This window comes from Cynocephalus volans, chromosome 13, assembly GCF_027409185.1.
Source record: "Cynocephalus volans isolate mCynVol1 chromosome 13, mCynVol1.pri, whole genome shotgun sequence".
In the NCBI taxonomy this organism is placed as follows: domain Eukaryota; kingdom Metazoa; phylum Chordata; class Mammalia; order Dermoptera; family Cynocephalidae; genus Cynocephalus; species Cynocephalus volans.
The window spans coordinates 772,718-790,679 of NC_084472.1; the positions used below are offsets into that span (position 1 = coordinate 772,718).

Below are 17,962 nucleotides of genomic sequence, written 5' to 3' on the forward strand. Positions count from 1 at the left end.
TCAAACCTGCCTGCCTCTTTGATAAGATTTAACCCCAGAGAGCTGAGACACATGAAATATTGTCCCAGTACAGTAAAGCTAAAGTATTGACTAAATAACCAGGTGAAATGTCTCTAGAAGGAAGCAGGGACTTCCTTTTACAGACAGGGACAAGGAGATTTGACGATTCAGAATTCAAGTCATTGAATTCAAATCCCAGCTCCATGTCCGGGAATGACGCACCCATGGATAAGGTATGGAACTTCACTGAGATTCTATAACCCCACCAGTTACGTAAGGATCATGATGTTACCTGCCTCACAGGGCTGTTATGAGAAATACATGAGACAGTCCTCACCACAGTGGTAATATGGCAAATGGTAAATGAATGTTACTGTCCATGATTATTATTAGTAGTAGTCATTTTAGTTTATTTTGGATGGTATAATAAAATACCATAGAACGAGTGGTTTATAAACAAAAAAATTTATACCTCACAGTTCTGTAAACTGGAAGTCCGAGGATTGATGGCTGGTGAGGGTGGCTTCCTGGGTCATAGACAGGATTACCTGCTGAGTCCTAACATGGTAGAAGGGGTGAGGGGTATCTCTTTGGCCTCTTTTATAAGGGAAATAGTCCCATTAATGAGGTCTTTGCCCCCATGACCTAATAACCTCCCATACATCCCAACTCCTAACACCATCACCTTAGGGGTAAAGATCTCAGCATGGGAACTGGCGAAACAAAATTCAGGCAACAGCTAATTCACTGTGAGAAGACAACCGGGTATGGCCAACAGTCCACAACACGAACACCACTTCCTAGTCTACAGCTTCCCCTCCAGACACAGCACACACTCCTCTGCCTAGTCTACAGCGTCATCTCCAGACATCAGAACAAGCACCACTGCCTCTTCTACTGCTTCCTTCCAGATATTGTTACTGTACAGGGCTCTTTTCTGCCCTCCTTCCAGCTTTCTTATTCTCTTAACTATAGATGTGTAGGAATGATTCTAATTACAAAGTCCTTTTCTGAATTCAATAACAATTAGATAGAATTTAGGTCTAAAAATCATACTTCAGGCATCATGTCCAAAGCATTTCTGTCTAACCATGGTAAAGACACATGTCTGGTGCTAGGACATCTGACAGCTTCCTGGGGCTATTTGCATCCTTTGAACATGTCCGTGGCACATCTCCTCTACGGCTCTTTATTTTTAGATTGTGTTGTGTGGTTTTCCTTTGTTTTTGTTTTTAAAAAGAGTCCTAACATGCGCATTGACTGGTGCTCATCAGTTCAGTTTCTGAAGTCAGAATGAGCTGGATCCGTAGCTGAGGGAGTGTGGGGATATTGTTCACACTCTCTGAAGCATGGTTTCTCTTATCTATACACCTGGGCTAATGACTCCACTCATGTGCAGGTTTGCTATGCCTCAATGAGGATGTAGTGAGGATTTCATGCAATTTTCTGGCTGACGTTTTGGCAAAGGGTGTCTGGGGAGCATGGTGTTTTCAGTACCTTTTCTCTAGACAGCTTTGACACTCCAGGGACTCAGCAGGACAAATAATGCATTTGCTCCCAGCCTCCATGTGAGACCAGGGCAGCTGTGTTTGGAGCCCACCACTCCCTTCCCTGCCTCAAGCCACTCTGCCCCCTAGGGGTGACAGGCCAGTCCTGACTTGCCACATTGGATCCTGGGGACAAACGTGCCTCTAGATAGAATCCTGGTGGATCACTTAACAACGTTCCCCTTGAACACACGTTTTCTATCTATCCATGCCTGCAGTACCCTAAATGCAAACACCTGAAATGATCAGACCTGAACAAACTGCTGATAAACAGTTGTCTCTGAAATCTGTATTATAATTTCCACTAGTTGAGAATTTTCTACATGTCAGGCTCTTTCATATTTTATTTTATTTTATGTCTGAAATGATAGATGATAAACTACATTTATTTTACAAATGAGGAAACTGAAGCTCAAGAACTTTTTCTGCCTGTGAGGTCTCCAGGCCGCAGGCAGAGGAGGAGCCTGAACTCAGGACTGACCGTCTGACCAAGCTCTCTTCACCGCAGCGTTTGGAATTCAGGGAGGCCAGATTCCCCTGACTGCTTTTTGGCTCTTTATTTTTCCCCACTTATATTCAAGGCAGCATATTCAATCTTCAGTCTTCTGTGTCATGTTTTAACAACAGTGTTTCAGTGGGAGAAAGGAACTCGCAGAACCAGGTGGCCCCTGAGGGCCATTTCAACTAGAATTTACCTGACTTATTCACTGAATTTCCACATAGTTCACATGGGAAAAGTTTCCACCACTTTTTAAAAAGTCAGGGATAATATGAATGAAAGAAAACCACCGGGGATTCAAAATCTTCATTTTAATCAATGTTTTCTACTTCTTTTATCTCAAAGCCTGAAATTGAAGCCCGAGCTGCAGAGCACTGACCACCACCCCACCCGACCGCAGTCCCGGTGTTCCCAGCTGCTTTACCAACGGCTGCAGGAAGCTGAGGATGGTCAGACACAGAAGCTGCGTTTTCCTATCAAACCAATCCTGAAGATTTTACGTCGCCGTAATAACCAGACGACAACATTTCGCTGGCTGGCTGCGGGCTGGGGACATCAGCCTGCTCACACCTCAGACATCTGGGCAGCACCATGGTGCTCCAGCCTCGGTCCTGGGGGCCTGGTGCTGGCCTTTGTGTGTCCTAACCCAAGCCCGTGCCTCGGGATATCTGAGGGACAGGGCCGACTGTTCGGCTGCTGGTCCCACTGTGTCCCTGTGCCGACATCCGACACGGCGCTGGCGCGGTCTGCTGTCGTGCTCTCTCCACCCCGGGGTCCTCCCTGAGGGAACTGCTGTCCCACTGCCGCGACCTGCGGGCTCTGGTGTCACCCGAGGATGGGCGGAAGGACGTTTCCTTGGCTCTTTGATTTCGCCTCTTCTGACCCGGCTGGGGCAGAAATGGGAGGAGCACCTGAGCGACAGACAGCTGTCCGCGTCCCCAGGCGCTCCCTCGCCTTCTGCTCCACTAGCCCTCAAGCCTCTCCTCATAGAAGGACCCCCAGAACGTCACCCCCACGCGCCTGGAGCGTGCTCCTCCACACAGGCGGGATGCGCCGCGTCCTCAGGAAACAGCTGGGCAGGACGGAACCTGCCGTCCTCACGGGTGGGCTGTCCCCTGGGGGACCAGCACAGCCCCAGAGCCCGCGTCTAGTAAGGAGCATGCTGAGAGCTTCAGGGCCAGGGGGAGCCAGGAAGGAAGAGAAGACCCACGAGCGACGAAAGGAGCGCAGGCTGCGGCGCCACCAGCGCTCTCTGCACCGAGCGCGGTCACACGGCCTGCAGGGGGGGTGGGGGGCGGCGCGGCGGGGGGGGGGCGGGGCGAGGGGGCGGCGAGGGGGTGGGGCGGGGCGGCGAGGGGGCGGCGAGCGGGTGGCGATGGGGTGGGGCGGGGAGGCGAGGGGGCGGCGAAGGTGGTCGGGCGGAGTGGCGACGGGCGGCGAGGGGGCGGGGCCGGGCGGCGAGGGGGTGGGCGGGGCGGCGGGGGGCGGGGCGGAGCGGCGAGGGGGCGGTGAGAGGGGTGGGGCGGAGCAGCGAGGGGGCGGTGAGGTGGTGACGAGGGGGCGGCCCGGGGGCGGGACTGCTGGGGGGCGGCGAGGGGGGCGGCACGGGAGGGGGCGGCGCGGCAGGGGACCAGGCGGCGGGAGTGGCGTGCTTGGCTCCCAGGAAGGTTAGTTTCTGGCAGCTAAACCGGGCAAAATGCAGATGTAGGGATGAGACACTGCATTTGCTGTGAATTCTACGTCAGAGCTTTAGGAACAAACTCAATTAGGTGAAGAATAAAGAAAATTCTGATTAAACAACTTACATAATGTAAGATAATAGGCATTTTTCTTATTACAAAATTAACAGAAATTCTTGAAAATACAAGAGAAAGTAAAAATCATTCATAATCCCACAATTTAGGGATGTATTCATTAGCACTTCATTGTGTCCCTGCTTAGTAGTTAGGATAGCCTAACTAGTGTAACAAATAATCCCCGGATCTTGGTATGGTCAGGTAATGAAGCTTATGTCTCTCACGCCCTGCCCAGCACTGAAGGATGCAGTGCAGGACAGGCCTCTCTTCCCTGTGGTCATTCAGGACCCCAGGCCCCTGCCATCAGTCAGGTGGCTCCATCACACCCTGGGCTTGGAGTCCTACCCTGATTCCCAACATCTGGCTCTTAAGAAGGGAACAAGTGATTTGGAGAGCTAAGCTTCCACGTAGTCTGATCACGTTACACTGGCCACGCTAACACATGGCTGCATCTACCTGCAGTGAGGCTAGAAAACAGTATGCCCAGGAAAAAAGGGAACAGGTTTGGTGAGCACCCTAGCTAGTTTGCTGTACAGATACACACACAGGTGTGGAAGTGGCTATGAGTACAGATATGAGTTTGGACAACAGGTATGGAGATGGATGTAAGTGCAGGTGTAGGCGTGGATATGGATATGGACATGGGGACAGGTGAAGATATGGATATGCTTACGGGGAAGAGTATAGGTAGAATTTTTTCATAGAAATTTAATAATGTTCTTTATTCTTTTTTTCATTTAATATATCGTGAATATTTTTCTATCATTAAATGTTTAAGAAAGCAAACATTGTAATAAGTGACTGTACAGAGGATCTCTCTTAAATAGGAAAGACCCTATTCGTGTTGTCTTCTGAGCTTGCTCTTACCTCACCTGCCCAATTTAGGTATCATGACGGTGTTAAAGGATAAATTTAGGCACATTGAAATTTTAAAGACTTTATTTGAGCATAGAGCGGTTCATGTATCAGACAGCACCCCGCTCCACTGGAGGAGGAGAGAGATAAACTTGTATTAGGTGTTTGTGGAAGCAAGACAAAGAATATTTAACTGGTTACAGTGGAGGTCCCTGGTTAGGTGGTTTCTCATTGGTAAAGTCTCTAGGTTAGTTTTACTATTTACTGTGGGCTTAGTTTGCTCACACAGGAACCTAAAACATTGCAGCCATCTCAGTCTAATGGCCTCCCAATTGAATTTTTGTTGTTGTTGTTGTTGTTGTGACCAGTAAGGGGACTGCAACCCTCGGCTTGATGTCGCCCACACCAGGCTCAGCCAGTGAGCGCACCAGCCATCCCTATATGGGATCCGAAGCCGCGGCCTCAGCGCCCACAGCGCCGCACTCTCCCGAGTGAGCCATGGGGCCGGCGCAATTGAATATTTTTAACAATGCTTCCCCTGTTTGGTCAGCCTCTCATTGATGAGAGACTAGCCTGAGCTTGGGTGTAAGCTCTACTCCCTATCACCGTCTGACTGTGCTGTCTTTGTCTTATCATGGAACTCATTAAGTCACAACATCGGGCTCATTAAAGAAATATTCCTCTTGTTCATCTCATTTTTGTTGCTCTAGCCAAGTAAACTTGTTTATTTATAAATTAAGCAGAATTGTACAGCCATCTCTAGCACTTGTTCTTATCAGTCACTCTTTTCTGGAACCTCAGCTCCCACGCCCACCTCTGCCCCACCTCCCCCAATGCACACACACTTGCACATACACGCACACACATGCATACACTCACACACACATGCACACACGCATGCACAGCAGTGTGTGGTGTAGTAATGCAGCCCAAGCCCCTATGGAGGAGTGTGGAGTCAAACTGGGCCCAGGTGGAGAGCAGCAGGAAGGAAAAGAAAGCAAAGACACCCAAGGACTTAAAACAAAAACAAATGTGGCAACTTTTTGAAGCCCCTGTAGTGGATTGGGTTATGTCTCCCTAAAACTCCCTGAAACTTGAATTGTGTCCCCCAAGTTTTATATTAGAAATTTAGCCCTCACCGTGACTGTTAAGAGGGTGGGAAATCCTATTATGGTAATTGAAAGGTGGGGCCTTGAAGAGGTGATTGGACTGTTGGACCGTGCAGTAGTGAATGGACTGAAAATGGTGGTCAGGGGCGTGATTCTGAGGGCTTTAAAATAAGAGGAAAGTCTGTCTCTCTCTTTCTCTCTCTCTGCTTCCACCATCTTGCAATGCGAGACCCCTGGGTCACTGTCACCACCACTAGATGGACTTTGGACTTCCCAGCCTCAGAAACTGTAAGCAATAAGTTTTGTTTTCTTTGTAAATCACCCAGTCTCAGGTATTCTGTCATAGCAACACAAACGAACTAATACAGCCCCTAAACTTGAATTGAGACAGCTACATATTAGGAGTATAACCTTAAACAAGACTAATCTCTCTAAGCTTCAGTCTCCTCACAGGTAAGTTGGGAGTAATATATTTACCTGTTATTTAAAGTGCAGGATTAAGTGAGACAATACTTTCATAGTACACAGGACATTGCCATCTGCACTCAAGAAATTTCTGAGCAGCATTCAAGCAATGGGGTCTTGGGAAGAATCCTCACCTGGGGCTGCTTTGACTCATTAACTAGTCAGAGGGTTAGGTGCAAGACAGAACAAAATATTCGAGATAAGCTCAGTGCCACCTGCTGGCCAAAAAGTGTTTGACTGTTAACTTTGAAAGGACCACTGCCGGCTGAACAGGTGAATGGATGTCTCACACTTAGGGGTCCCTGAGATGCTGCCTGTCTGCTCATCTCCTCTGGCCTGGGTACAGTCTTTGTTTGAATTAACCAACTGCTTTGCTCTCTCTAGTTAGAAGCAAAGGCAAGAAGAGACTGGTCAAGATGCCAGGGTGAGGCAAGGCTCCTTCACCCACTTGACATTGGCAGAGGCCCTTGTCATGGGTGTGGCCAGGTGTTTGTAAGGAGAACCAAATCTGGAACTAGGCCTGGATTCCAGGAAGTCTCCTGCCTTTCTGCTTTGCACAGAAGACTCATCCTGCTAGCCCAAACCTCCTCCTAAAAATTTGCTTGAAAGGATTTCTCATCCGAGGTAGCAGATTATGTAACTGTCTACCTCCACTTCTTCCTTAAAATCCACAGAAACTGTAAAAAATACATATAAAAGGAAATGAATTTTTAAAAGTGCTGAGAACAGGATGGGAGATATCAGAGAACCAAAACTCATGATAGATTGACTAAAGGGAGAATCAGCCCAAAACACACAGAGAGAAACCTGGAAGGGAGACCACCAACATCAGCAGGATTGGAAGCCAGGATGGAAGAAATAAAAATATATATATAAAGTTATTGATGTATGAACTACCTGCAGAACCATGGCACCCTGCACGTGCACCCTCAAGAGTGCCTTCTTAGTGAATGCACCTGGGAGGTCACCAGGGAGGAGCTGAGTTCCCAGAGTAACGAGCAGACCTTCAGAGTAAGCTCCCTCTCACTGTAGCTCAGAGATATGGGGTGCAACCAGCCAATTACCTGTTCCTACCCTAAACATCCTCCAGGTAAAGTCTGACAACTGATGCCGCCTACTCACAGAGAGCCACCCAATCAGCCTTTCCTCTTCAGGAGAGCTGCAAGGACTCTCATGCAAGTAGTCAATCAATGAAACCCACTCCCTCACTTAATGTATGAATGGAAAAATCCAGGTTCACGTAGCATTTGAGGAAAATGAGCCGTACAAACAGGAAGGAGAATGGTAAATAGAACAGTTGACTTTGGAGAAAGCATATGATTCAAGTAAGAGGACAGAATTCTGAAAAACCAATTAGGAACCTTCAGAAAAATTGGACAGGATATGGATCCGTGCCTTCAGAAACAGCTCACTATGAAAAGAAGGTGAGGAAAGGATAAATTAAAAAGTCATAGAAATTAAAAATATAATTGTCAAGTTAAAAATGCAATAGAAGAGATGGAAGGGAAAGGACAAAGTTGAAGAAGTTCTTTCAGAATGCAAAGCAAAAAAAGGAAGAAAGTATGAAGAGAAAGATTAAGAGACATAGAGGATCAATCCAGAAGGACCAACAGCAGGCTAACAAGAGTTAAAGAAAGAGACACAGATAAATGGGAAAAGGAAAAATATCACAGTGGTAAGAGGAGACGGTTTCCCAGCACCGGAGACATGCATTTGTGGTGGAAAGCTGATGGTCTGGACTGGCTCCGGCTCTTGCCTGTGATTTGGCTGTGGGGGTTGGACCTCCAGCAGCCGTCTCGGGCCATGACTTGATCTTAAGAATAACAGGAGCCTGAATTCCTTGCAGCACCCTTGAGCTCCATTTTAGCCTTGAAATGCCTACCTCCAGACTTCTTTTCTGTCAAAGAGAAACAAACATTCATCTTGGGTAGGTCACCATTTGCAGGTTTGCTGTTATATGCAATGAACCAAATTCTAACTCTGTGCTGTCCAATATGGTAATCATCGGCTACATGTGGGTATTTAAATGTAAATATAAATTAACTAAAATTAGATAAAGTTAAAAACCCAGGTCCTCAGTCACACTGGCCACATTTTAAATGCTCAGTTGCCACATGTAGCTAGCGGCCACTGTAGCGGACAAAGCAGAGGTGCCACACTCCCGTCATTGTGGAAAGCTCCATTGCACAGCACTGCCCTTACCAATACAAGTCCTTACTACAAAGATCCTTAGGTGCTGGAAAAGGACATAAAAACAATCAATTCGCTGAAATACCCAGCAGAACAGGTGCCGTTGTGAGGGACGACTATGGAAATCAAAAAGGACTAAGGGAAGGAAAGGCATTTGACATGCACTTTAAGGCTCAGGTGGATGTAGAGAGGGTGTTCCCTACAGATTGTGCAGCTTGAACAAAATCTAGAAGCAGAAAAGCACAAGTCGTGTTCAGAGCAGCCTAATTTTATTGGTGAATAGGATGTTTGGAAGATGAGCCAGTATTCTGGAGATAAATGAAGGTAAGGTGAGGATTTGGTACTTAATAAGGCAGGCACTGGGGAGTTACCCAGTGGGTGGGCTGACACAGGGAGAAGCTGGATGTAGTTTAGATACTAACATTAGTTAGTATCTAACAGTAGTTTAGATACTAAAATTCAAATTCAGAGGGAACGAGACAGAACCCACTGTGGGCAGAGGGAACCAAGGCATGAGACAGCTCAGTAGTTGATCCTACAGGATTTTACAGTTGAGTCTACAGAGATGTCGAGGGAGGGAAAGGAGTTTAGGATGACTGCAAGGTCTCTGGACGTAGAGACCAGGGAAATTATTTCACAGACAGAGGCACGGTGGGCAGGGGGGCTCTGTGAGGCAAAATTTGAGGTGCCTGACATGCATTTCCGCAAAACGCCAGGCAGACATTAGAAGAAAAGTTGAGATAATGGATTTTTAAATCATTTGCCTAGAGATAAAAGTTAAAATCATGGAAGTTGAAGAGATCACTGAGGAAAAAATTATAAAGAGGAAAATACCAAAGAAACAGTCCCAGGCAAGCTCCAATGTGGGAGTGGGAGAAATAAAATAGCCAGAGAAAGTAAAAATGTTGGTGGAGAGACGGGGTCAGAAATCAGGATAGGGGGCCAACCCCGTGGCGCACTCGGGAGAGTGCGGTGCTGGGAGCGCAGCAGTGCTCCCGCCGCGGGTTCGGATCCTATATAAGGATGGCCGGTGTGCTCACTGGCTGATCGCGGTGTGGCCGGTCACAAAAAGACAAAAAAAAGAAAAAGAAAAGAAAAGAAAGAAAAAGAAAAAAGAAATCAGGATAGGGAGTGTTATGGAAGCCAAGGAAAGAATTTTAAGATCCACATAATAGTTTCAAATATTGTAAATGAGGCAAAGAGGGTAGAGATGAGAAAAGGCTTTGGAATTGGTGAGTGGCACTTCGTAGGGTGTGAGGGTGGAAGCCAGACTGTCATGGGTGGAAAGCGAAAGCAGCAGCAGTTTAGTGGTAAAGAGAAGGATGAAAAAAACAGAGAACTAGCTTAAGACACTATCAGTTTATGTTGGGATATCCCTAAAGATGTTTTTATCTGGTCCTGCTTTCATCGCTCACTATTTCCAGTTAAGACTTTGCCCCGACTTTGCTAATGTGACCAGGGCACCGGACAGTCCAGTCTCCCTGCTCTGTGCATCAACTCACAGCATCCTATTACACTCTGATTACAAGCACATCACTGCTGAGGACACAGCCAATACAAGAAAGACACTGTTCCTGTCTTTTCTTTGAAATGAGTGTAAAAGAAGTTCATTTTGTTCTCCAAGTAAGGGTGGCAATGCCAAAAAAAAAAAAAGAGCAGAAGAGAGAGTGTAGAATATGGGCCAGGAGAGACACACTGCAAGCTGTGACCTGAAAGATATCGGAAAAGCACAAGAGTTAGCACCCAGTCCAGGGGCCAAAAACTGAACATAATCTTATTGAACCAACATAATACAGAAAGATAGTAGCAATTACTGGCAAACTAGGGTCTGAGTCCCTCTTCAGTAGAACCTCCTGGTTAATTGGATATCCAACAGAGAACGCCTCCCTTTGAAATGACGTCCTGTTTTCTCCATCCCTGGTCCACAACCTAGTCCCTGGCCCAGCAGCTCCACTTCTCCCCACATGAACGCAAATTTGCTGTAACACTAATTTGTAAGAACAGCTCTTATCAGATCATGCCAGGTACTTGAAATGGGAGGAAAAAAAGAAAAACCCTCAATTGCTCCCTAGTTCCTATAAAACAAGTGTAAAATATCTTTTTCTTTTTCTTCTTGGCTTTCAAGGACCACATAATCTCACATCTGCAACTTTCAATACACTTCAGTGATTTTTCCCTCCTGCCCCAACACACACCTTGGCTCACATCAACTGTTTTGCCACTGACAGTATTAACCCTTATTCAAATGCTTTCCCATCCCATGGTCCCCTTTCCTCTGCAACTGTCCAAATCCAACCCATCCTGCAAGGACTTACATAAGAAGTCCTATATTAATCTCCCTTGATTTTACTAGTTCTAACATTTCCTATCTCAAACATTACATGCAACAGTGATTCTGAGTGGGTAAGGAGGAAAGAGCCAAGTATATCCTAACCACCTTGGGGGCTTTTCCAAACTCATCCCCTCTTCCTGCAACTCTGACACATGCCCCACAATCACCCGTGTTGCTGAAGGGGAAACGCATCATATGCTGCACAGGTTCATTCTTAATTACAGCATGGGTCCTTCCGCACACATATGACATTGCAAGGGTTCTCGGCCTGCGAGCTCCTTGAGGACAACGACACTGCCCAGCCACACTCCCGGCACCATGCTGGGACCACGATAGGTGCTATTCACCAGGGTCCAGTTCACCTCCTTCCAGGTAGGATTGGATTTCCCAGCCCACTGGATGTTAGACCACGTGACTTATTTGGATGCATGAAATGTGAGTGAACGTGGACATTCACACGCATGCATGTCAGGAAGGGGCTTCCCCATCCACCTGGGCCCCAAGTGACTACAACGGGACTCATTGCTCCTTTGTAGCAAGTAACACGACAGGAAAACAAACTTTTGTTATGTCAAGTCACTGAGACTTGGGAGCTTGCTTGTTTCTAGAGGATAAACTTGGTTCTCGAAGTGGGGACCTCGGAATAACTGCACCTGGGAGCTTGTTAAAAATGGAAAATCTCAGCTCCCACTCCAGGCCCACCAAATCTATCTCTGCATCTCAACAAGCTTTCCTCATGTTTTGTGTGGCTATTAAAATATGAGAAGCACTGGCCTCGACGATTCTGACTAGCATAGAATAGTTACTTAAAAGTGGCTGAATCGATACTAAAATGGGTCCACAGATAGCAAGGAAGACTGGCAGTCTATGGTCTGTGGTTCAAGAAAGCAAGCTCGAATGACAGATAATATATACAGTGACACAGGGAAAGGTTGAAAAACAGCTGTGTGCGACACATTTAATGAGATACTACCAGAAAGAGATGTGCCAAGGAGAAAATTAACTGCAGCTGAAACAGAAGGGATTCAAGACAGTGGCACAGGAATGTGGGTGCACTTGGTGCCACTAAACCAAACACAACTGTTATGATGGCAAATTTTAGCGCAATTTCTAAAATAAATAAATAAATGTAATTCTTTGGTGAGATGTTTGACTCCATCTTTAGAAAACAAAAAAGGGATTCGAGAAAATTCAGTCAGGGACTTCAGAGTGGGAAGAGACAGCTCTTCTCAACCCAAAAAGTAAAAGATAAAAACAAAGGAAGGTGAGTAACACAGATCAACTAAAACTCAGGTCTGGCACTAGAATCAAATCAGGGGATGCTGTCACCATTATTACTAAATCCTGCACGTGGATGAAGGAAGCCGTGTCAGAGTGAAATCCAACAAGGACGTGTTACAAGGACCCAGTGACTCCTTCCCATTGGACAAAGTGGCTCTGGGAGAAGACACCAAAGGCATGATGCTCCCTCAGCACCTGGCAGATGCCACGCACATGCAAGTAGGAAGAAAGAAGGGAGGCATCACAGGCAAAGAAGAGAATCAGCACACAGCAAGCCTAAGTGACAGGTCTGGATCTGCACTGTTCAGTACGGCCACCGCCAGCTGCATGACCGCAGTGAGCACTTGAGACATGACGCTCAGTGTCCCCACTCTTTCTGTTCTCCAAAGGAAGTGTCTGTTTGACCCCTGCTCCACCATCGTGTATGGGCTTGGACAGAAGGGACCAGATTCACACCGCTGCATCCATCAGTGAGGATTGGTTACAGGCATGGGAGACTATCATTTTACGTATTGTAGTCTGTGCCTCAGAGGCTTACATTTAAGTATGCATAGTATCTTGAATTGTGAATGTTTTCATGTATCTTGAAATATTTATGTCTTTAAATAATTCATGTCCCATATGCTTTTTGATGGCAGAGATTCTCTAATGGCCACCACTTGTAGCCCCATACTGAGCACCTAACAGATGACAGCCCCAAAATACTTACTTGTTTACTAAGACACAGACTTTTGAACAGTATATAAAGTCAGGTGTGCAATTTCATTTTATTTGTAGGAGACATATCATGTTGAACTAAGAAATGGCTATTCAATGGACAATAAATGCTGTCAAGAAAACTTCATTATAATTCACCAATAAATGTATCTTTCTTACTTTGCAGTAGCTGGTGACAAATTGGCAGAAAGACGAGAAACACTCTGAATATTACACATCAGAATGGTCACCTCAAATGGGTGGTCTGGCTCTTCTATTTTATTAACCATTTCTTTGAGCACATATTTTTACACCAAATAAAGTTCCTACAGAAACAGAAAGTTAATATATGATACTGCACAATTATAATGTTTGACAGTTATATGTGTTGGAGGGAGACTTTGTGTAGGGTGCCCATGGTTGGCTCGTTCACAGGTATTTACTGAGTCACTACATACATGTATTCCTTCCAAATAAAGACACAACTGAATACTTAAGTTATTTCTGCACTATTTATATAGAGACCAAAAGACACTTGAGCGTTTGCTTGAAGGCCTTTATATAAAAGGTCAGACCTTATAGAAAGTCATGAAGCACCAGAGCTGAGAATTAGCCTCATGAGAACTGAGTTCCCAGATGGAGTCCATGTAAACCACAAGAGGGGAAGTTTTATCCTACCCATAGGATTGGAACTGTAGTAACCTCACTTAGTACTTGGTGCTGTTAGGCAGAAGATTCAACACACATTTGCTTAGCAACAATAACAAGCATTTCTTGAGTGTCCACTCTGTCCCAGCACCTGCTGCAGGCCACAGGGACACAGATATAAGCAGGCAGATGAGAACCGCATAGACGCCTGTGAGGCATCCATAGCAATCACATTCAGATCCCACTCACAGATACACATGTGAGTTTTCAGTGAGAAGGAGCAGGAAACTTTGAAAGGGCTATCTGCCCCTTCAAAACTCAGTTGCTGAAAATCTAATTTGCCATCTTGAAGGATTAGGATGTCTTGCACACTTTCCTGCTCATGGTGGCACCATGTTTCTCTGGAGTCTGTGCTCCTCAGGGGTCGTGTTTAGAAGCTATTTATGTGACTACACCTAGGCTTTGACAGGAAGAGTCCCTCTTCTATATCAATAGCATACTGTTGTGTGACCCTAATGGTCCACTGCTTTGTGTCCTTTTTTTCCTCCATTGGGAGCTGTCTAGATGTGAATGTACAAAACAAAAAAGAAAATATTAATACCGAAAAGTTATTAAAGGAATGGAATATGAGAACTGTAAGGACGCAAGCACTGGGACACCGAGGCCCAGAGGCCACATGGCACCTCTGGGGCAAAGCAGACCTCTTGGCCACTGCTCTGGCCACTGGCCCCTGTGTCCTCCCCTAGTATGTATCCCATCTGCATTATTTATTTAAAATAAAATGTAAATACTTATGGTGCTTTACAAATTTACAGGAAGTTCCCACATTTCCTCATGCAGGTCCCCTGCCATCCTGTGAAGTCAGTGCTGATGTGGAACCCAAAATGAGATGGTCGAGGCCACACAGCCACACGGAGTCAAGCATGGAGTCAGGTTTTCTCACTCCATTCTAGGTTAGAAGGGATGGGGTTCCCTGGGTAATAGCCTGTGCCCTGCATTTCACTGTCTGCTGGAGTCAGACTGAGATGCTGCAAAGTGTGCAGTGACAGGGCTTCAGACCTCAAGACACATCCAGTATGAGAAGGCCAAGGACAACTTGGCTGTGCGATGTACGACATGCAGCATGAAGGCATCTTGAGCCATGGACACTCACCCAGAAACCATGGATCGAGTTAGAAGAAGACAGTGAGAAAGAGTCACAGAGATTTTCACATCAGCAAGGTTGTAGCATAAAGTTTTATGTCTGGATAAGTGCAAAACCATGATAGAAATATAATTAAGAAAATCCCATTCTCCGACAATTATGAACACAATCCGTAAAACCACGGTTCAGGAAAGGAGAGCCGTGGAGACACCCCATAACAAATGGACAGGAAATTTCCAATGGAAAGAATCTGACCACTTGGTTCTTCCCTGAAAGGCACGCACAACTCGTGGGCTCATTAAGCACAGTACAGACCTGCTTCTAGGGAGAAAAAGCAACCATACCTGATACAGATACTGTTTTCTTCCAATCATGCCAGTTCTTCATCGTGCTTAGACTTGCACTCAGGATGTTGTACATTCCCTGGGTACACACTGGATATGTACATGGGACATATCCATGGGACCCCAGAAATGCGGGAATAGCAGAAAGAGTAGGATGAAAAGGGATAGTAAGAAATTGTCACAGAACCTTCTCCAAATGGATAAGCAGCATGTGCATGTTTGACACAACAAACACCACAGGAAAAAAGGAGTATACCTTACGCCCAAGCGTGAGCTGGGAAAGACACAAAGGGAGCATGCGGCTGTGACTGTCCCTGCCTGCCGCTGACTTTGTCATAGCTAAATAGACAAAGGCGAAGACAGCCTCTGAGAGATGCCATGAGCCATCCTGCCATAGGGAACGGCATGGGAGCCTGAGAGTGAGGCCCCTTGTTCAGCAGGCTGCAGGAGGGTCTCGTATGTGCGGCACCGTCCCATGGGAAGTTCTTGTGTGTTCACCTTTGGTTGCTTGACAAGGCTTCCCAGAATTAAACAGCCTCACTTTTGGCTTAGTGTGGCTTTGGGGGACTCCAAGGGCCCTGGAGTTTCTCAAAGCCATGCTAACCTGTCCTTCGTAGGATTCCAAGGGCCCTGGGGTTTCTCGAGGGACATGTTAATAATACATCAAAATTAATTAGTTTATTTAAAAAGGCATTGTCAGTACTAAAGGCGTTTTTGATGCATGTCCCCAGTATGGGTTGGCTCCATTTAATTTTGTTATTAATCTTCCTTGTTAGTGATGTGTGCATGGACCCATTGTGACTGTGGTCATGGTCTTTTATGTGTGCAATGAAGTTAGTATGTTGGATTTCTATCCACATTCCCTCAGGGACACGGTGGGTCCGAGTGCAGTAATGTTTATAACTAATTGATCACCAACCAGTTACAGATTTCTTTGTTTCTCGCCACTCCCATAGTTTCACTTGATTTACCAAGAACATGTTCTTTCCTTAGTAATAATAAGAATGATATAGTGTGTTTTTGTTAGCTTGAGTAGGATCATTTAATTTTTCACTTTGTTCCTTGTACTGTTCCAAGAGTCAATTGACAAGTAAATAGAAAGTTTTACTATAAAGATAAACAGGTAAAATAGTAGAGATATACAAAAAGGTTTTGATATTAATAGATTTTGTCTAGATTAGTTTAAAGTGTAATTGTTTTAAATAGTAGTACAAAATATAATAAATCATAATTAAGTTTCATTACATAAAATCACGTTACAAATATTGTGATTTTGGTTAAGAATTAAAATAATTAATATAAAACATAAAACATTAAATTGTTAAATATAAGTATAAATAAGATTTAATAGGAATTTAGAATATAAGTTTATGTGTAAGTTTAAAAGGTTAAGAATTGTGATTCAGACCCAAAGTCTGACATTTTAATGCCAAGCATGCTGCTGTTGTATAGTTTCCTGGCCACAAGCCAGAGGAATTATTGATGCATGAGAGGGTGCTTTTGTCACAGCATGAGTGCTTTGGAACATTTTGATTTTTCTTTTTCTATAGAGATGAAATGATAAATGTTTTGAATAAAAGATAAATCATCATGTAAAAGGTTAAGTAAAAAATATAAATAAAGCAAGATTTTTGTGGTTGCTGTCCACACTTGCACTAGACATCTGTGGTCCGTCTCTTTCTTTCCTCGCTGATGCCACCTCACCTGGTTCAGGTCCAACGAATCCTGCGGAGGTGATCTCCGGCAGAGAGGAGATCTCTGAGCCTAATCACTGTGGGGGCACACATGGCAGCAAATAGTCTCTTTCAAGGTCTTCCGCATTTCTTGGCTGCAGAAGGGTCAATCAGACATCAGAGGGTCCATCACAGAGTTACACATGATAAGCACAAGGTACATATTGAAGTGGGACATGAAGCAAGAGCAGTAGAGGTTCTGAGGGCACAAAATCATCAGCATGAGATGGAGGAAGAAAGGAGCCAAGCACAGGATGAAGACGCCCAGCAGCGTGGCGAGGGTGACAGCCCCCCACGTGCTGTTCCTCTGCCGCATGGCGCTGTACCCGGGCAGAACTGCCATCCGCCTGACATGGGTCCGTGCCAGGAGGAACATGTGTGTATGCAGAGACAGCGCGTGGAACAGCAGAGTGAGGAACATGGAGATGTAAGTGGATTCATAGTAAATAATGAAAACAATGCCACAGCCTGTGCAAAACACCCAGATGCACACCATGATCACCCCAGAGTGCCTGGCCATCATTATGTGGTGGTAGCACAGGGCACAGAAGATGGTGACATACCTATCCACTGCAATGGCCAGCAGACTGCACATCGAGGCGACGACAGAAATGCAGATCATGGAGCCAAACACGTTGTCAATGTGACGCACAAAAGCGTCTGCCATCACCAGGTGCTTGTTACTTTTTAAGTATATGGTGACAGTCTCCCAGGCATTGGACATGCTCACCAACATGTCAGCCACCGCTCAGCTGCACACGAAGTACACGGGAGAATGCAAGCTCTTGCTGTTCATGATGGCACCTATGACCAGGATGTTCTCCAAGAGGCTGATGAAACCCAGAGTCAGAAACACCTCCGTGGCAATGCCCATGTCTTCACGTGGTGAAGACTTGTTTTTGACATTCGTTCCTGAAAGGTTGCCATGTGTGGCATTCAGGTTGAGGTCCAAGAAATACAGGTAAAATGAGGAATTCATTGCTTTAGACAAATGCCTACTCTTCCTGGCAGCAAATCTAATGTAAAACAGTTTTTTAATTCACAATCCAGAGAAGTTAACAGTCTACCAAAGAAATACAACAGCACACAAAAAGCAAGCACAGCCTAAGAAAGGGAGGGCTGAACACAACACGTCTGAGGAATGGCTTGACCTGCCCCATCTGATACGTGCTCCTGATGCCCGGGAATCCTCTCCCTCCCACGTGCAGGCTCCAAGTTTTCACCCTCTTCAGTTCCTCCTTTCAGATGCTATTCTTTAATGTACCTTTTAATAGAGTGACATTCATCTCTGTGTGCCCAGGACAGCTTCACTTTTTATGCCTG

The 17,962-nt window shown here is 45.6% G+C and overlaps 1 pseudogene; it reads right to left on the reverse strand.

Moving 5' to 3' along the window:
- Positions 1-16,670: 16,670 nt before the first annotated feature.
- Positions 16,671-17,618, reverse strand: LOC134362127 (melanocortin receptor 5-like; annotated as a pseudogene).
- Positions 17,619-17,962: the final 344 nt, after the last annotated feature.